The 18060-nt window shown below is 44.1% G+C and overlaps 1 protein-coding gene across 5 annotated transcripts in view; it reads right to left on the bottom strand.

Annotated features, from left to right (window-relative positions):
• The window catches only part of IKZF2 (IKAROS family zinc finger 2), a 129788-nt gene that overhangs the window by 61790 nt on the left and 49938 nt on the right, over positions 1 to 18060 (bottom strand). The gene's annotated exons all lie outside the window — the stretch shown is intronic.

Below are 18060 nucleotides of genomic sequence, written 5' to 3'. Positions count from 1 at the left end.
GCAGGACTGTTAAACGTACTTAAAGTGGCCTTGTAGGCCATCACTCAAATCATGTAATTTACTTGGCAGTGTTATGTTGGCAAAGCATTTGCAGTATGCTATGCCAAATAATGCCAGACAACATGTAAAAAAACAAACAAACACACTGCATGTATAAAGTAAAATGAAGACGGGGTAGTATCCTTGCCTCTCTGTTATTTCTTGCATTTTCCAGAAGATGTTGCTGAAAAATGTAATATGGCTGCAGGGCTTGTCTTGGGTTGGCAAAGGTTACCGGTTACTGTGGTTCTACTCGTGTTGTCATATGATGCCCAGCATGTCTAGAACTACTTATTTTGAAACGTAGTGTCATTGGAGTATCAGCAGCTAATGTTTGTAGCTAGGGACCCGGGGGGGCAGTAGTTCTGTGTCTCAAAGGAAATTGTATAACCTCTAATGGGTTATCAGTAGAAGATACACTGCAGTCTGACTGCAGAAAAACTCATTTACAGACAGATTTTTAAGCATTATAGTGGGGGTCTCCAGATAGTTCTATGTAATATTGGGACTTCACATACACGTTTATCCCGTCATGCTACATGTGAGTTCAGGCTAGTAGTATCAATAGTTCTTAAAGAGAACCAGACACGAAGCACCCTCATGTATTTTATTACATTTATCAGTGGGAACATGACAGTAAACACCTACCTTGCTTTTAGTTTCATTGTTATCTGCTTAATTAGTCTATTAGCAACTGTGATAAGAATCCACCGACTATTCAGTCGAGGTTTGACCTGGAATCATTATAGCTGAGTCACTCTTCTGTGGAGTCTTTTCAAGCCCAAGCCTTCCCCCTCCTGGCTTAGATTTCCTGCTTTGCATACTAAGAGCTGTGATGACATGGGAGGGGCTGCTCCTGCTGAGAGAGAAGCTCTGTGGCTGCAATATGATCCCTGTGTGCTCTGTGTGCACTCTGTCTGCATACTGTAGGTACTGATGATGACTGCAGTTTCATTCCTATGAGAGACACTTCCTACAGGCAGATAGCATACCAAAATGAAAGCACATAGATGAAAGGCTGCATTTAGCATAGATAGCAGCATAGTCTCATATAGCCTAGACAGCACATCTAGAACAACTCATAACCCGAAAGGAGAAGGGATATAAGCCGGCGGCCATATTTGATTTTTCCTGGAGCAATAATGGATAAAAAATACTAAAAAAGGCCCACCAGAGCGGCGAAATTATCAGGTAGAGCATTTATTCTTTACAAGCTATCAACTGATATGTTTATTTTGTGTGAAACGTTCATCTCTGGTTTCCTTTAAGGGAAAAAGTGGAAGACTGAGTGTTTAGGTTGCATTGTGTAAGGCAACCTTATGGAATGCGTATGTTTCATTCTTTTCTTCACAGTTTTTAGGTGAACCTAAATATAGGAAGGCAAGAGAGATCTGTATGGGACATTTCTAGGGAACTGCACTTTTTGCTTTTAACTAAACTCCAGACTGATGGCATCTAGAAAAAATATCTTGTGCATTTAGAGAGGAAGTTCAAGATGGCCTAAACTCAGAACTTCCTCTCTGCTCCAAAATATACGCAACAACATAATAACCTTTAAAGAAAAACATTTAATCACAACTTACAGTAATCTTACAAAAATCCCTGCAGCATTTACTTCCTGGAATACTGGAAGCACAGAAAGTGTTAACCTCCAATGTTTACATATTAGCACAGAACAGTTTAGCATAGTTTCTGCTGCTGGCAGTCCTAATCTAGACTTGCTGATAAGGCCTAATTAGAGCTAATCTTTCTAAACACACGGACTGAATTATATGTATTTTCCTTGGCTGCTGCTCAAGAGTTTAGGTCCACTTTCATTCACTAACATTTAAATATTTTCTGACTGATCATCGAGTATACTACTGGCTAGGAGTAAAATGGAATAATTCAGCATGCAATGAGGCAGCCATGACCCAAATATTTGTAGATATTTAATTTATGATGATTACTAGCCAACCACCTTCTGCCTCCAATGGCTGTAAAAATGATCATGTGACTCTCGTCGGGAGTTGCTGAAGCTAGACAGGCTTTCTTTAACCTGATAACAGTAAGGCCCTGTTCCCATTAGCACCAGAGATGTACAGTTTCTGCCTTGGAGAAATAGTCACCTTCACGGGTCCTATGTTATTTATAGGATCCATGCACACTGGTCAGTTTACAAAGGATCAATTTGATCCGTTGCAGTGAGCGGAATGCAAATTTGGAACTTGCTTGATAATTCCTGAAACACGAATGGCATTGGGAATCAGTGCAAGCCTATGAGAACGGACAGTGTCCATTCTCGTTAGGCTGGTCCCCATGTAAGTTTCTGCTCTACTCACCTGTCTTTCATCATCTTGGATACTCCGTCCTGCTACCATCAGAGACCCAGCAGAAGCAAGCTCCCATTGGATTGCAAAGAAACAATGAGAATCCTACTGAGCAAAAGGAGGGATTCTCACTGGTTCACTGAGTGGTAGACCAATAAGAATTCTCCCTGTTGGGCTTCTCATAGCTTTTTTGCAATTGAATGAGAGCAATGGTGGCAGTAGTGGTGCAGTAACCGAATAACAGGGACAGGACGAAATGGATGCACAACAGTGAGTAGTCAGAACGTCAACAAACACACGACGGGGCACAGCACATCTGCTCAGAATTGTGAATTTGCCAAAGTGGGAACCGAGCCTAAGGCCCGATTTACACTGGCGTCCCAGGGCATCTCGTCCAAATGTTTTTCTGCAAGTGTGCAGAAAAGCATTTTACAGTTTTCCCTTGCTTCCAGGCGTGCATCGTTCGTAACCCCCACAGGGGGACATGGAGGTGTGGCACTTAGCAAACCTGGAGCTACATGTAGCTTCCAGGATCGCCTGGAACGACAGGAAAAAGTTGGAAGCAAAAAAGCAGTAATGATCGTACTGGTGTTGTCCATTCACTTGAATGGACAGGCCCTTATAAGACGAGCGCCACAGCCCGCCGTTCAGCACCCATCTAAATTGGCACCTAACACAGAAACATCCTTTACTCTCTGCAGTTTACCCAACCTCTATGTGGGCCTAAACTTTAAAACTGAGGTACTCCTGAAACTGTCAGAGCACACATTTTAGCGTCTTACAATGAACATGTAACATTTCCACTTGCTGTTGAATTACTTCCAATGTTCTTCTTTAATAAAATGACAGATCCTCTAACAAGGGAATAGGTGACAGCACAATGCAACATAAAATAAACTGTCAAATGAAGAGTTTATGTGGTTAATCTCAAACTTGGTTTGAATAATCCTTACAAAGTACAGTACTATAAATCAGTACAGTAAAAAGGAATCACGCTGCCACTTCTGTCTGATTTTCTTAAATACATACTGAGGTTGGGAGCTATAAATATACAGATTTAAAAGATTTACATTCATATAATTACACTTTTCAGTTTAATTGTGCTTTTTCTAAAGTACCTGACATGCCCAGAATCTGCCAGACTAAGGCCTTGTTCACATCTGCTGCGCTGAAAAACGTGTGAAAGCGCGTGGTAAAAAAAGCATGAGCTTGTGCGCGCTTTAATGCGTTGTGCTGTGCTTCTTTAAAGCACATTTTGCTTATTGTAGCAGTAGCAGTTGTCAAAAAACTTTGTTTTTCTATGTAAATGTATTTTTTTTCTCCAATTAGGGGTAAAAAACGCATGCGCTTCAATGCGCTTCTATGCGCTAAAAAAGCGCACCCATTCACTTGCATTGATGTGCGCTTTACAGCTCAACGTACAGAAATGCATGCAACCCTACGTTTTTGTAACGATGCTCAGCGCAGCGCACAGATGTGAACCAGCTACATTTAGTTACATGGGAAAATCAATACCTTGCTGATCGCACAGGGCAGTGCACTGTGAAAAGCGCACAGAAACGGCCCTGATGTGAAAGAGGCCAGAAGCGCACTAAGTGGAAATGAGGCCTTAAGCTATGCCAAGTTGGCCTTTCTGTAAAAGCCAATTCCATTATCTTTCGTCTAACCTTGAAATGCTTTATTGAGATTGATAAAAAGGAGTAAAAAACACAGAAAGCAAAGAAAAAAACAAAACACACACACAAATAAAATAAACCTGAAAATACTCTAAAAAACCTGAAATTCCCCTATTAAGGCAATAAATAGTAGTGTAGGTGTTTGAATTCGGCATAAAGAATTCAGAATACCCAAAAATACCGCCAAACACCACACTTCAGTATCAGTTCAGTACCAAACGAGCGGATAGGGTCAGGGAGAGTTCACTACTTGGACTTCACGGCGTGTTACACATTACTCCAATACTTTCTCCTCACAGCTTTGGAAGGAAGAAGCAAGTGAAACGCGTTGTGAAGTGCACGTATTGGACTCACCCTGACCCTGCTTACTTGTTCGGTACTAAAACGGTACTGAAGTCTGGTGTTCAGCAGTATTAAAATTTTAAAACTCTAATTTGGTTTTGAAATTAGCCCATTCAAGTCACTGACACTTGTGAGCTTGTGCTTGTACTAAGGAGACAAGTTCTTCAGGCCACACAACCATCTCTGCTTTTTACAACTTTAAAAAAAAAAAAAAGTAGTTTTGTTTGTTAATGGTGTATTTGGAGCCCCCGAGTGTCTTTAGGCTGCTGTAAATGTATTAATTCTATATACAGACCTGACGAAGAACATTCCTCAGTAGTGCTTTTCCTTAAAATGTCCCAGAAATTGCTAATTATGGGATAATCCCACAAAATACATCCCCACATAATCTTCAGTAGCCACAGCTTTCCCAGCACTGAGGAAATAACCTGGGAAGATCTATGCAGTCATTCTGGTAGTCTATATCAGGGTTTTCCCATAAAATATGCACTGTTGGACTGGACTGAGTTGAAAACCCTGATATAGGACTACCAATTAATTATGATTACCAATCAAAGCCGGCAGTTCAGGGGAGGATATTCTTCCATTCCCTCATTGGTCAGCTGGGTCACAATGTTTAAACACCATACAATCCCACCAAAGCCCACTGACAGACAGCAAGAATGAGGAAAACTCCACCACATAATCACAGATGTGTTCATGTCTGCAAGCAAACTGCTTTATAAATATGCAACATTTACACCAAAGACTGAAGACCTACTCGATCATTTTTTCTGCAGCTAGTTAGACACCCCCCCCCACATGTTCTGCTGGGTTAAATTGCCTACTTTCCAAGTAAGGTTGGCATCATTGGTCCTCAGATCATATGCAGCGGATGGTGTTTCACTGTGGAAATTATGTCCATACTGTAAACGCATCATGATAATGTCTTATTTGCCCAGATTGTTGTAATGTCCTTCTCTGATTCACCCATTAAGAGGATGTTGATAATACCTTTTGGAAATTAGGACAATAACTGATTAAAGTAGTTTGCATGAATGTTGTATGCAGCTTCATTAGACTGAAGAGCAGTCTGTGTTGTGTCCAAACTCCTCTCCCAGTCCATTGTCATAGCAGCCTGTTGGGATGGAGGCAGAAGGACTCACGTAAGTGCTCTACATTGCGAATGCTCTGCATCAAAATGGGGTCCTGGGACAGCACTATTAAATCCTGGAACGGGAAGTCTGGGGGTTCAGTCAGTTGTCCATCAAAATACCGCCACACCCCCTTTTGAGCAAGATCTTTCTGTCTGGAGTTAACGATCACTCTGATCAATTTCAGCAAGAAATTGGTCAAAAGTACGATTGGGTGGCTGTGTTGGGGTATCAGACTCTGGCACATTCAATCACAGTGATCGAATCTGCTGGGAAAATAGATTAATGTATGGGCACCTTAAAAGTTCCATCAATCGGACAGCGATCTATCGGTCTGCCAGTTTGTGGCCAGCATTAGCCTTATAGAACCATAGGGCTCGTTTCCACCATAGCGAATCCGCATGCGGCGACGAGATGCGGATTCGCTTGGTACATTGAAGTGGTCGGGGCTGTTTCCACCTGTGCGGCGTGCGGGACCGATTTGGCGGCGGGCCAAATCTGCACGGCGGGACCCACAGAATTCGCCTGCGTCGGGAATCCGTGCGAATCGCCGCTAATGTATTTAATAGTAAAAACGCATGCGTTTGTTACATGCGTTTTTACCCGCGATTTCGCGTGCGATTTCGCACCCTTTTCAATGTTATTTTGCCCTGGCAGTGTCATGGTTAATTTCGCATGGCACCCTGCCATGTGAAATCGCACGCGAAATCGCGGGTAAAAACGCATGCGGAAACGCATCCGCATGCGTTTTTACAAGCGTCGGAATGCGGCCGAAATGGCGTCGCAACAGTGGAAACGAGCCCTAGAGAAGTTTTGCCCAAATCAACGGAAAAAAACAAACAAAATATAAAACATACATATCTTAAAGGACTTACGAGGCCAAAATGTCTAAAAAAAAGCAAAGTACCTGTAAGCTGTTTAAATGCACGGAGGACGCCGTCCGCGCCCTCCGTGCAGTTCCGCCGGGTCCCCTTCCTGAGATCGCCCCCCGCGCCGACCCCGACCCCCCAGGCCGGGTCGGGCTCTCGTGCCGCTCTCAATATGGCCGCTTCCATTGGCCGCGGCTGCGCAGTCCGCCTGGCCGCGAGTGCTGCTGCGCAGCTCTACGGCCAACCCCCCGAACCACGCACTGTAGCGTGGATCGGAGGGGTTGGCCGTAGAGCTGCGCAGCCGCACTCGCGGCCAGGCGGACTGCGCAGCCGCGGCCAATGGAAGCGGCCATATTGAGAGCGGCACGAGAGCCCGACCCGGCCTGGGGGGTCGGGGTCGGCGCGGGGGGCGATCTCAGGAAGGGGACCCGGCGGAACTGCACGGAGGGCGCGGACGGCGTCCTCCGTGCATTTAAACAGCTTACAGGTACTTTGCTTTTTTAGACATTTTGGCCTCGTAAGTCCTTTAAGCATCTTCTCTGGCTAACAAAAAATTTAAGTAAATCCATCAAGGTCTCTAAACTTTTAATTAGCCATGACACCAGGAATTTATTGTCTGCTGAAGTTAAGACTACTGTGGTGTTAGACTTGCTGTATTGACACTGCAAAGCATGATGGGAACTGACAAGAGAGCAGCAGGTAATCCCAGCAGGTCCACTCAAGAGACCAGGGCTGTGACAGTATGACTGGAAACCACCACGCCACTCCTGGCCTGAAGCAGATGGAGGGCTGCCTATTAGCCACACTTACACAGTCCCTTCTCTTCACTGGCATCAAATTAATGAAACACAGGAAACTCTAGTCAAGTGACTCGATCAATAATCAGTACAGGTTATGGCTGAACTGAGGTGCAAAAGATTAGGATCCCAATAGGGTATATAAGAATGTTTTTCATACTTGGCTTAGGCCTTAAACTTTCATTAACAGTCATAGTAGGGCTGTTGCTACACCAGAGTATTCAATAAAACAGTATTTGTATTCATCACACTAACTACAGTAACGCTTTGATAGCAAGTCTGAGCTACAAACGCAACAGCTCCTCCTGTGCGTACAGCAAAAGCACATATATTACATGAAGTGAAACCTATCACCACCCTCTTCACTTGATAGTGCCAGATAATAATCTTTTCTACAAGAACCGTGCCCTTCTAGGAAATAATTACATGAAGAAAACTATTGGACATGAAATATAGGATCCCCCTGCCTGACACACCCTGCTATGCTCTGGCAGCACCAACACTAGCTCACAGCCATGAAACCGGTTCCATGTCATCTTCCTTAGAAAGCTGCTTCAGTTAATGAATTCACCCCCTGGCTGACCCATTTCAGCTTTGCTCAATCTAGGAGTCTCCTGCAAAGCTCAGTTCAGGAAGTTTTCTCTCGCTTTTCTCTTGTTTTAAAGTGAGGGAGGGGTGCATTACTTTCTTTATAGTTCTATAGCAGATTGAAAGCTGTGCCACTGCAGTCTTTAACTCTTTAGGCCTCGTTCACACTAGGGACGTTGCTGTACGCTTTCCACAGCGCATTGCGCTTTGCTAGGTACAGCTTTTTGATTGTAATGTACCACAGTCATATCTATGCGCTTTGTTACTGTCCATTTGAGAAACTTGGCATTGCATGCATTTCTGTGCTCTGGGCTGTGTAGATGCACAGCAATGCCACTGAATGGGTGCACTTTTTTAGTGCATAGCAATGCCCTTTGGAGAGGCGTTTTTTAATAGAAGAATTTTCAACAGAAAAATCTTTATTGACAACTACTACATCAAATAAGCAAAACATGCTGAGCAAAAATGCGTTCAAGTGGATTTAAGCGCATGTAAAACACATGGGCCGGCTTAAAAAAAAAGCGCACCACAACGCACTGAAGCGGGTTATGAAACAAGCATCAACGCATGCGTTGTTTATCATGCGCTTACATACATTTCTGAACGCACCCAATGTGAACGAGGTCTCAGGCCTCCTTTACATCTGCTCTCTGTGTGCAATGAGCTGGCTGTGGTGACGCATGGCCTTGTGCTGCAACACGATTCTCCCAGATGCGTTTGCGATTCCATTCATTATAAATAGAAGCACAAACACGCTGAAATGCATACAACCATGCGTTGTGATTCTGCAGTGCATCGCATGGAAGAAAACATCTGACAGAGCAGTCTGTACACAATCCGCACTGTGTCCCAAAAGTGCGGCTAAATCAGGCAGGTGGAAACAAGGCCTTAGTCTACATAGGATTAAAGTAAACTATAATGAGAAATCAAGCTTTTGCAAATGTTCTCAGTTTTCGCATCGCCATGTACAGCCTATGGGTTCACCTCACACAAGACAAGCAAGCCACCAGATCAGATATCCTGATTTTCATATATTTTCTGGGTTACTGATTTACTAAGCACTAAAGCGGATGAACATGGATTTTGCCTATGCTGCCTGCATCACTTCAGTGTACTAGTGTGGTCACTGTTTCTTGTAGCATAACCTATAATCTCCAAAGTACTTCTTTGGCCTACAGAGAATGTGCCTGCATTCTGATAAGGAGACAGGTGCTCTTTAAAGGGGCACTATGGCGAAAAATTGTAAAATGTAAAATATGTGCAAACATAGAAGTATGTAGAAGAACAAGAAACGGGCACCTCAGTGTCAAATGACCAAACATATATGCCAATAACCCGGATAGGGCTATAGCATAATTAGTAATACGGGTAAATCACAGAAGATCTCATATATACACTACCATGCACCTTGTCAGCAAATTAAATAGTAGATTTGTATAGAGAACAACTGACTCTTGGGTGCATGCTAGAATATTTAATATAGAAAAATTGTTGTAATATACAAAAAACACACACATATACATATAATTAGAACACGTACTACATAAACTGAGTTAAAACTAGGACATAGGAGTCCTAAAAGGGCCAAACCCCCACAACCACATTGTACCCTTATGGAGGCTGCAGTCCTCCGCAAAAATAAAAATCAGACCACCTCTGGAGCAGCAAGGAGCAGTGCTCAATTCAAATTGTATGGATCTAAGAGTGTATGTCCAATTCCTTAATTGGCCATCCTGGAGGAGCATATAGCAAATTCATAGAATGGATGGGTTGGACTCAATCGCAGTCCCAAGAATCATATATACCTCTTAGCTGATCAAAAAATGCACTGTTCATGAGCCTGAAACTTCTATCATCACCAGTATATGGGTTACATGGACTCAGTCGCAGTCCCCAGGATCACATAATCTGTAGTATACTGTGCATCCATTAATGCGTGGTAATGTGCGGCAAGGAGCATGTGCATCCAAAAGATAAGCTCAAGCGTAGCAGAGAAAGCAAGCAAGCGTGATGAAAGTAGCTGTCAAAGCTGTCCTTCAGTATGACATAGTGGCAAGCTTGTTAAACTTTATGCAAACGGAAGCTCATTCGTGTCACAGCATAGGCCATATGCAGATATGAGATGCGATCAGCAGCAGAAATGCTATTGTAAAGTTCACAGGTGCATATTTACCACATCACTAGGTATGCAGATTCAGATGGTGGTGGAGAGAATCCAGGCTGTGGGTAGATTTGCAAGGTAGCAAGCTCCGGGTGGTCCTGGTAGAAGGTTATAGGTGGTGGGGATTGGTATCAGACGCTATGACATCTGACATGTTTCGCTGTCCGTCTGACAGCCTCTTCGGAGATTAGCGTCTATGTTGTAAGCGCCATGCCACAAGTGTTTTAGGCATCTGCCCCGGAGACGCCCACCTCCTTCCTTGCTGCTGCGGCCAATAGGAAGCGGCCCAGCGTGAGCGCTGAACTCCGCCTACCGCGCGTCACACATGGCGACGGAGGTGTGCGTGTCATGCGCTCCGCAGTGGGACGCAAACAGGAAGCGTCCCACTGACTGAGGGAGAGGAGTGCCGCCGAAGAGAGCCCAGAGCATCTATAGTGACATGGTGATTTCAGAAGTTACTGCATTGTGCAAATTCTTCATAAATTCATACTCAAACTGGAGTCTAGTAATGATTGGCAACTATGTTGTGCAACCTTGTGCACATCTCGCTATATATATATAGAAAAAAACATTAATCCATAAAAAATGCAAGAAGATGGTAGAACAGGCCTCGTCCACATTGTACACTAACAGGCATGAGCCTCGCAAAGGAATTCCTTTGCGAGGCTCATGCCTGTTAGTGTACAATGTGGACGAGGCCTGTTCTACCATCTTCTTGCATTTTTTATGGATTAATGTTTTTTTCTATATATATATAGCGAGATGTGCACAAGGTTGCACAACATAGTTGCCAATCATTACTAGACTCCAGTTTGAGTATGAATTTATGAAGAATTTGCACAATGCAGTAACTTCTGAAATCACCATGTCACTATAGATGCTCTGGGCTCTCTTCGGCGGCACTCCTCTCCCTCAGTCAGTGGGACGCTTCCTGTTTGCGTCCCACTGCGGAGCGCATGACACGCACACCTCCGTCGCCATGTGTGACGCGCGGTAGGCGGAGTTCAGCGCTCACGCTGGGCCGCTTCCTATTGGCCGCAGCAGCAAGGAAGGAGGTGAGCGTCTCCGGGGCAGATGCCTAAAACACTTGTGGCATGGCGCTTACAACATAGACGCTAATCTCCGAAGAGGCTGTCAGACGGACAGCGAAACATGTCAGATGTCATAGCGTCTGATACCAATCCCCACCACCTATAACCTTCTACCAGGACCACCCGGAGCTTGCTACCTTGCAAATCTACCCACAGCCTGGATTCTCTCCACCACCATCTGAATCTGCATACCTAGTGATGTGGTAAATATGCACCTGTGAACTTTACAATAGCATTTCTGCTGCTGATCGCATCTCATATCTGCATATGGCCTATGCTGTGACACGAATGAGCTTCCGTTTGCATAAAGTTTAACAAGCTTGCCACTATGTCATACTGAAGGACAGCTTTGACAGCTACTTTCATCACGCTTGCTTGCTTTCTCTGCTACGCTTGAGCTTATCTTTTGGATGCACATGCTCCTTGCCGCACATTACCACGCATTAATGGATGCACAGTATACTACAGATTATGTGATCCTGGGGACTGCGACTGAGTCCATGTAACCCATATACTGGTGATGATAGAAGTTTCAGGCTCATGAACAGTGCATTTTTTGATCAGCTAAGAGGTATATATGATTCTTGGGACTGCGATTGAGTCCAACCCATCCATTCTATGAATTTGCTATATGCTCCTCCAGGATGGCCAATTAAGGAATTGGACATACACTCTTAGATCCATACAATTTGAATTGAGCACTGCTCCTTGCTGCTCCAGAGGTGGTCTGATTTTTATTTTTGCGGAGGACTGCAGCCTCCATAAGGGTACAATGTGGTTGTGGGGGTTTGGCCCTTTTAGGACTCCTATGTCCTAGTTTTAACTCAGTTTATGTAGTACGTGTTCTAATTATATGTATATGTGTGTGTTTTTTGTATATTACAACAATTTTTCTATATTAAATATTCTAGCATGCACCCAAGAGTCAGTTGTTCTCTATACAAATCTACTAAAACATAGAAGTATGTTTTTTTCCAGAGTAAAATGAGCCATAAATTACTTTTCTCCTATAATGCTGTCACTTACAGTAGGTAGTAGAAATCTGACAGAAGTGACACGTTTTGGACTAGTCCATCTCTTCATAGGGGATTCTCAGCAAGGCTTTTATTCTTTATAAAGATATTCCCTAAAAAGGATTTAAGGCTAGTTTCACACCAGGACGTTGCGTTTTAGGGGACGTTATGGTCGCATAACGTGTCCCTAACGCAACGCCTGGTGCTACCTAAGGTGGACGTCAGAGTGAGCCGCGTTGTGCAGCTCACTCTGGCGTCCGTGATACGTACTATTGTGCGCATGCGGCATCACGTGGTCCCGCCGGCCAATCGCTGCACAGAGCGGCCGCTCCAGGAAGTAAACACTGCACGTCACTGAGTGCAGTGAATATTAATTAGCCATGTGTCTGGCCGCTCTCCACTCCTCCCCAACGTTACTGAGCATGTGCAAGCAGTCTAATGCGGCTCTGTCGCTTAGAAAGTACTGCATGCAGTACGTTGTCTGGTGGCGCAGCGTTACTATGTAACGCAACGTGGGCACTGTGAACAGCCCATTGATTTTTCATTGCTGTGCGGTGGGGTGCGTTACAGGCTGCTCTAACGTGCGCCTGTAACGTCCCACTGTGAAACCAGCCTAAATAATGATGCTGACCAGCTTCCCCGCTCGCTACACAGTTTTTTGGCAGTTGGACAGAGTAAGGCCCAGTGCACACCAAAACCGCTAGCAGATCCGCAATATGCTAGCGGTTTTGGGAGCTGATTTCAGAGCGATTCTAGGTATGTTTAGAGACGTTTTCTAAACATACCTAGCGGTTTTGGGTGCGTTTTTGTGTAGCAGATTACACATATTGTTACAGAAAAAGCTGTTACTGAACAGCTTCTGTAACAAAAACGCCTGACAAACTGCTCTGAAGTAGCGTTTTTCAGAGCGGTTTGCGTTTTTCCTATACTTTACATTGAGGACGAAACGCTTCTGCAAACCGCAGACGTGCAGCAGGAGGCACGTTTGCGGCTGGGCAAAAACCTCAAACATACCATTGCAATACATTAGCCAAGCGTTTTTACAGGCGGATGCGGCTGGCGGATCGCTCCAAAAACCGCTCGGTGTGCACTAGGCCTAACTGCCATTCACTAAGTGCTTTTGAAAATAAATAAATCCCCGAGAATCCCCCATGAAGAGATGGACTAGTCTAATACCTGTCGCTTCTGTCAGCTTTTTGCTATCTACTGGAAGTGACAGCAACATAGGAGAAAAGTAATTTATGGCTCATTTTACTCTGGAAAAAAAAACATACTTCTTATTTGTATATGTTTGCACATATTTTAAATTTTAAAAATGTTCACCATAGTGCCACTTTAAAGGATACTGCAGCCGAAAGGCTGCGGAGAGATAAAACCTGCAATGTGTAGGGAAAGAAAAGGACATACTCACCGCTCCCCTCGCTCCCTGCCGTCGGGTCCCGCTCGTCAGCCACAGCTCCCGGTACTGGACGACTCTCCTGACCCCTGACCCGGACATACTGCACCGCACATGCGCAGTATGTCCTGTAATCTTCGCTTCTGGCGTCGCATCATGACGCCAGAAGTACGGACACTCCCCCGCCTCCTGCGTGTGCGCTCCAGCGGCTCCACATGCTAGCTTTATAGTGGAGCCGCTGGAGCGCACACGCAGGAGGCGGGGGAGTGTCCGTACTTCTGGCGTCATGATGCGACGCCAGAAGCGAAGATTACAGGACATACTGCGCATGTGCGGCGCAGTATGTCCGGGTCAGGGGTCAGGTAGGCCAGTACCGGGAGCTGTGGCTGACGAGCGGGACCCGACGGCAGGGAGCGAGGGGAGCAGTGAGTATGTCCTTTTCTTTCCCTACACATTGCAGGTTTTATCTCTCCGCAGCCTTTCGGATGCAGTATCCTTTAAAGGGAGCTTGAGGTGAGAGATATATTGAGGCTGACATTGTTATTTCCTTTAAAACAATGCACATTGCCTGGCTGTCCTTCTGATCCAATGCATCTAATACTCTCAGCCATAGATCCTGAACAAGCATGCAGATCAGCAGATGTTTCTGACAAAATATCTGACAAGATTAGCTGCATGCTTATTTCAGGTGTGTGATTCAGACACTGCTGACCGAAAAAGCTCAGTTGGGCTGCCAGGCAACCGGTATTGTTCAACAGGAAATACATATGAAAGCCTCCATAGGCCTCTCCCTTTAATTGTATTCAGCTCCTGAGTAAATGGGGTATTATGGAGGATAGACACCTTAAACTAGCTGTAAAGGTGGAGAGTTCAGCTGGCTGTGGAGCGTGTAGGTAATGATGCTCAGCTGGAGATCAGTAAACAATTGTGCACATATGTCACACTCCTGCGCTTGTCCTCTGGGCACCGTCACCCCTGAGACATAAAACTCCCACATCCATCTGAAAGTAAAACTGTGAGGATAGAGGGAGAATTTCCTAACACTACTCCAAATGCAAATGCCTATACACTTTTTTTTATACTTACATTCAATTGTTAAAGAGGAGCTCTAGTGACATATAGTAGAATGTAGTAAAGGATTCAGGATACCCACTTTTACGTTTAATTATCCTGGTTTCAGCATCACAAGCACTTCCTATATCTATATATTGCTGTATATTGGTATGCAATTCCATCTTCCCAGCGATGTCGAAACCTAGGCTATTATGCATTCTGGGAGACAGGGTATTATTTCTATTGATGTCGTAACACATAGTAAACAAACATTCTGCAGTGATGCACTTGCCAGCACTAAAGAGGTTTCCAACTTTCATACATTTCAGAATGTAAATCCGGGTGAGGAAAGATTTTACAATGAGAAAACACTAGGTGAAAATGGATAAATAGTGTATTTTTTCATGTGTTTCTTTATTTTCCCTTTAAAATACATAGAAAAAAAAGGTAATTACTTAAAAAACAAAACTAGCACCCACAAAAAAAGCCAAATTTGTCTTGAAGAAACAATATATAGATCATTTAGGTGTGATAGGTAGTGATAAAGTTATTGCCTAAGTAGTATGGGAGAAGTGGAATCGCTACAACCACCAATACATATCCTAAAGGAGCAGGGATCATGGGTCTCGAACGTATAAGCAGAAAAAGGATGTCCCGCTACACTATGGGTGGGTAAAAAACTTCCTTCAATTTTATTAGCACATCAGAAGAACAAAAAGGCTGACGCGTATCGGAGCTCAAGGCTCCTTAATCATAGCCAGCATACACATATTCATCACAGGTTTAAGTAGTCAAGTGCCAGCCCACAAGGGGCATGGCCTTAGCTCTTAAAGTAACATATACAATATACATATAAATGGGCATAGCCAGTATACAAACAGGAGATATGTAAAAAAATGTTTAAAAACCAAAGATGACATGGTTAAGCATCAAGACAAATATATGGCTAAGGGACAAGACAAAATACAAATGAAACTATATCCCGGAGGGGGATCAAAGAAGCAGAGGGCAAGGGGAGAGCAGATAGAATCAAAAAGTCATGAAAATTAGGCCCTTATATCATAGGTAAGGCTGACATCCATTCTAGAGTTCAAGCCTGTTGGTATGTGTGCGCCTAGTCGCCATATCCACAGGGCCTTCCGTTTTAATAAGATTCTGTGTAGATCACCTCCTCTGGGTGGGCAAGCTACCCTATCAATACCCTGGAAGGTGAAACTACCCATATCACCCCGATGTACCCTCAAAAAATGCTTGGATACACTAGATACCTGAGAAACATATGCTTCGTTCCTCATGCACCTAGCCACACCATTAAAATGTTCTGAGATACGCTGCCTTAAAGGGCGGGTGGTACAACCTACGTACTGCAGTCCACAAGCAACGCAGGTGATGAGATATACTACATTGCTAGAATTACAATTTATGTATTGTTTCATCACAAATCTCTCGCCTTTGGAGATAGAATTAATCTTGCGTGTTTGGTTGTGGACGCAGCAGTACCTGCAGGTACTGTTCCCGCACCTAAAGAAACCCTTGTGGGCCAACCATGTTGGAACAGGTCTAGGAGAGGTGGAGAAAAGACTCGGGGAGAGACGGGTCCCCAAAGTAGGGGCACGGCGTGCGGAGAAAGTACAGCCCTCCTCTAGGATCCTACGAAGTTTGGGATCCGAATGCAGGACCGGCAAATATTTTTTTATTATATTAATCACCTTATTGTACTTCAAACTATAAGGAGTTGTAAAAGTCAAATTTCTTTTACGCCTGATCCTGCCCCCAGATCCCGCACCCAGGAGATCCCGTCGATCCTTCTCTAACACCTGCTGTCTTGCTTTCTGTATCAATGAGCTTTTATATCCCCGCTCCCGGAGTCTCTCCCCCACCAGATCCAACTCCCGTCCCAAAGCACTCGGATCGGAGCAATTGCGAGCAGCTCTCACCATCTCTCCATAAGGAATCGCCCTCAAAGTATGGCCTGGATGACAGCTGGAAGCCAACAAAAGTGAATTCCCAGCACAGGCTTTCCTAAAAGTTGTCTTTGATCCTTTTGCTTCTTTGATCCCCCTCCGGGATATAGTTTCATTTGTATTTTGTCTTGTCCCTTAGCCATATATTTGTCTTGATGCTTAACCATGTCATCTTTGGTTTTCAATTTTTTTTTACATATCTCCTGTTTGTATACTGGCTATGCCATTTTATATGTATATTGTATATGTTACTTTAAGAGCTAAGGCCATGCCCCTTGTGGGCTGGCACTTGACTACTTAAACCTGTGATAAATATGTGTATGCTGGCTATGATTAAGGAGCCTTGAGCTCCGATACGCGTCAGCCTTTTTGTTCTTCTGATGTGCTAATAAAATTGAAGGAAGTTTTTACCCACCCATGGTGTAGCGGGACATCCTTTTTCTGCTTATTGCCTAAGTAATCAGAGCTCCGCTGAACTGTGAAAATAGCCTAGTAGGGAAGAGGTTAATGCGCAAGTGCTGCTTCAGGCTGCTGGGTGGTGATGACCTGTAGAGGTTTTTTTCTTCATTTATATTAAAGTGTACCTGAAGGGGAAAAAATGAGCTCCAAATGGGCAAATACCTCAGTAGAAGGAAGCCTCAGGACAATCCAAAGGCTTCTCTCGTCGCGTACGTTAAAAAGGGGCGATGGGAAAAAAGGGCGCCGGGTTTTTAACGATAAACATGGATTACGTTTAAAAATGTATTTCGTTTAAAAGTAATGTTTTTAAACGTTATAAATCATTAAATAATGTGTATTAAATCGGCAATTGTAAAAATGTTAATCTTTCGTTTAAATAATGAAACGCATAATAACGTTTAAAAAAAAAATTACTAAGTAACCCTCCCTGTACCTACCCCTAACCCCTAGACCCCCCTGTTGATGCCTAAACCTAAGACCCCCCCTGTTGGTGCCTAAGTAACCCTCCCTGTACCTACCCCTAACCCCTAGACCCCCCTGTTAGTGCCTAAACCTAAGACCCCCCTGTTGGTGCCTAAACCTAAGACCCCCCTGTTAGTGCCTAAACCTAAGACCCCCCTGTTGGTGCCTAAACCTAAGACCCCCCTGTTGGTGCCTAAACCTAAGACCCCCTGTTGGTGCCTAAACCTAAGACCCCCCTGTTGGTGCCTAAACCTAAGACCCCCCTGTTGGTGCCTAAACCTAAGACCCCCTGTTGGTGCCTAAACCTAAGACCCCCCTGTTGGTGCCTAAACCTAAGACCCCCTGTAATTGTTTTCGTTTAAAAATAATGTAAAAAAAAAAAAAAAAAAAAAAAGTAATGTTTTTCGTTTAAAAATAATGTTTGGGAAAAATATTGTACTGGTTTTCGTTTAAAAATAATATTTAAACATGTATAAATCATTAAATAATGTGTAATCATGAGAAACAGTAATAAAACATTAAGTCTCCGGGCGCCGCTTTTAAAACGTTAGTTTTCTCCGGCGCCCTTTTTTCCTACCGGGCGCCCATTAAACGATATTTATTATAGAAGTGAATGGCGGCGCCCGATTTGTCCACTAGCCTCAGGCGCCCGAATTTACTGTTTCCTCTCTCGTCACCCCTCTCTTCCATCGCTCCAACACTGGGAAC

This window comes from Hyperolius riggenbachi, chromosome 7, assembly GCF_040937935.1.
Source record: "Hyperolius riggenbachi isolate aHypRig1 chromosome 7, aHypRig1.pri, whole genome shotgun sequence".
Classification (NCBI taxonomy): domain Eukaryota; kingdom Metazoa; phylum Chordata; class Amphibia; order Anura; family Hyperoliidae; genus Hyperolius; species Hyperolius riggenbachi.
Note: the sequence above shows the minus strand (reverse complement) of the source record. Positions and strands in the feature narration are given on the sequence as shown.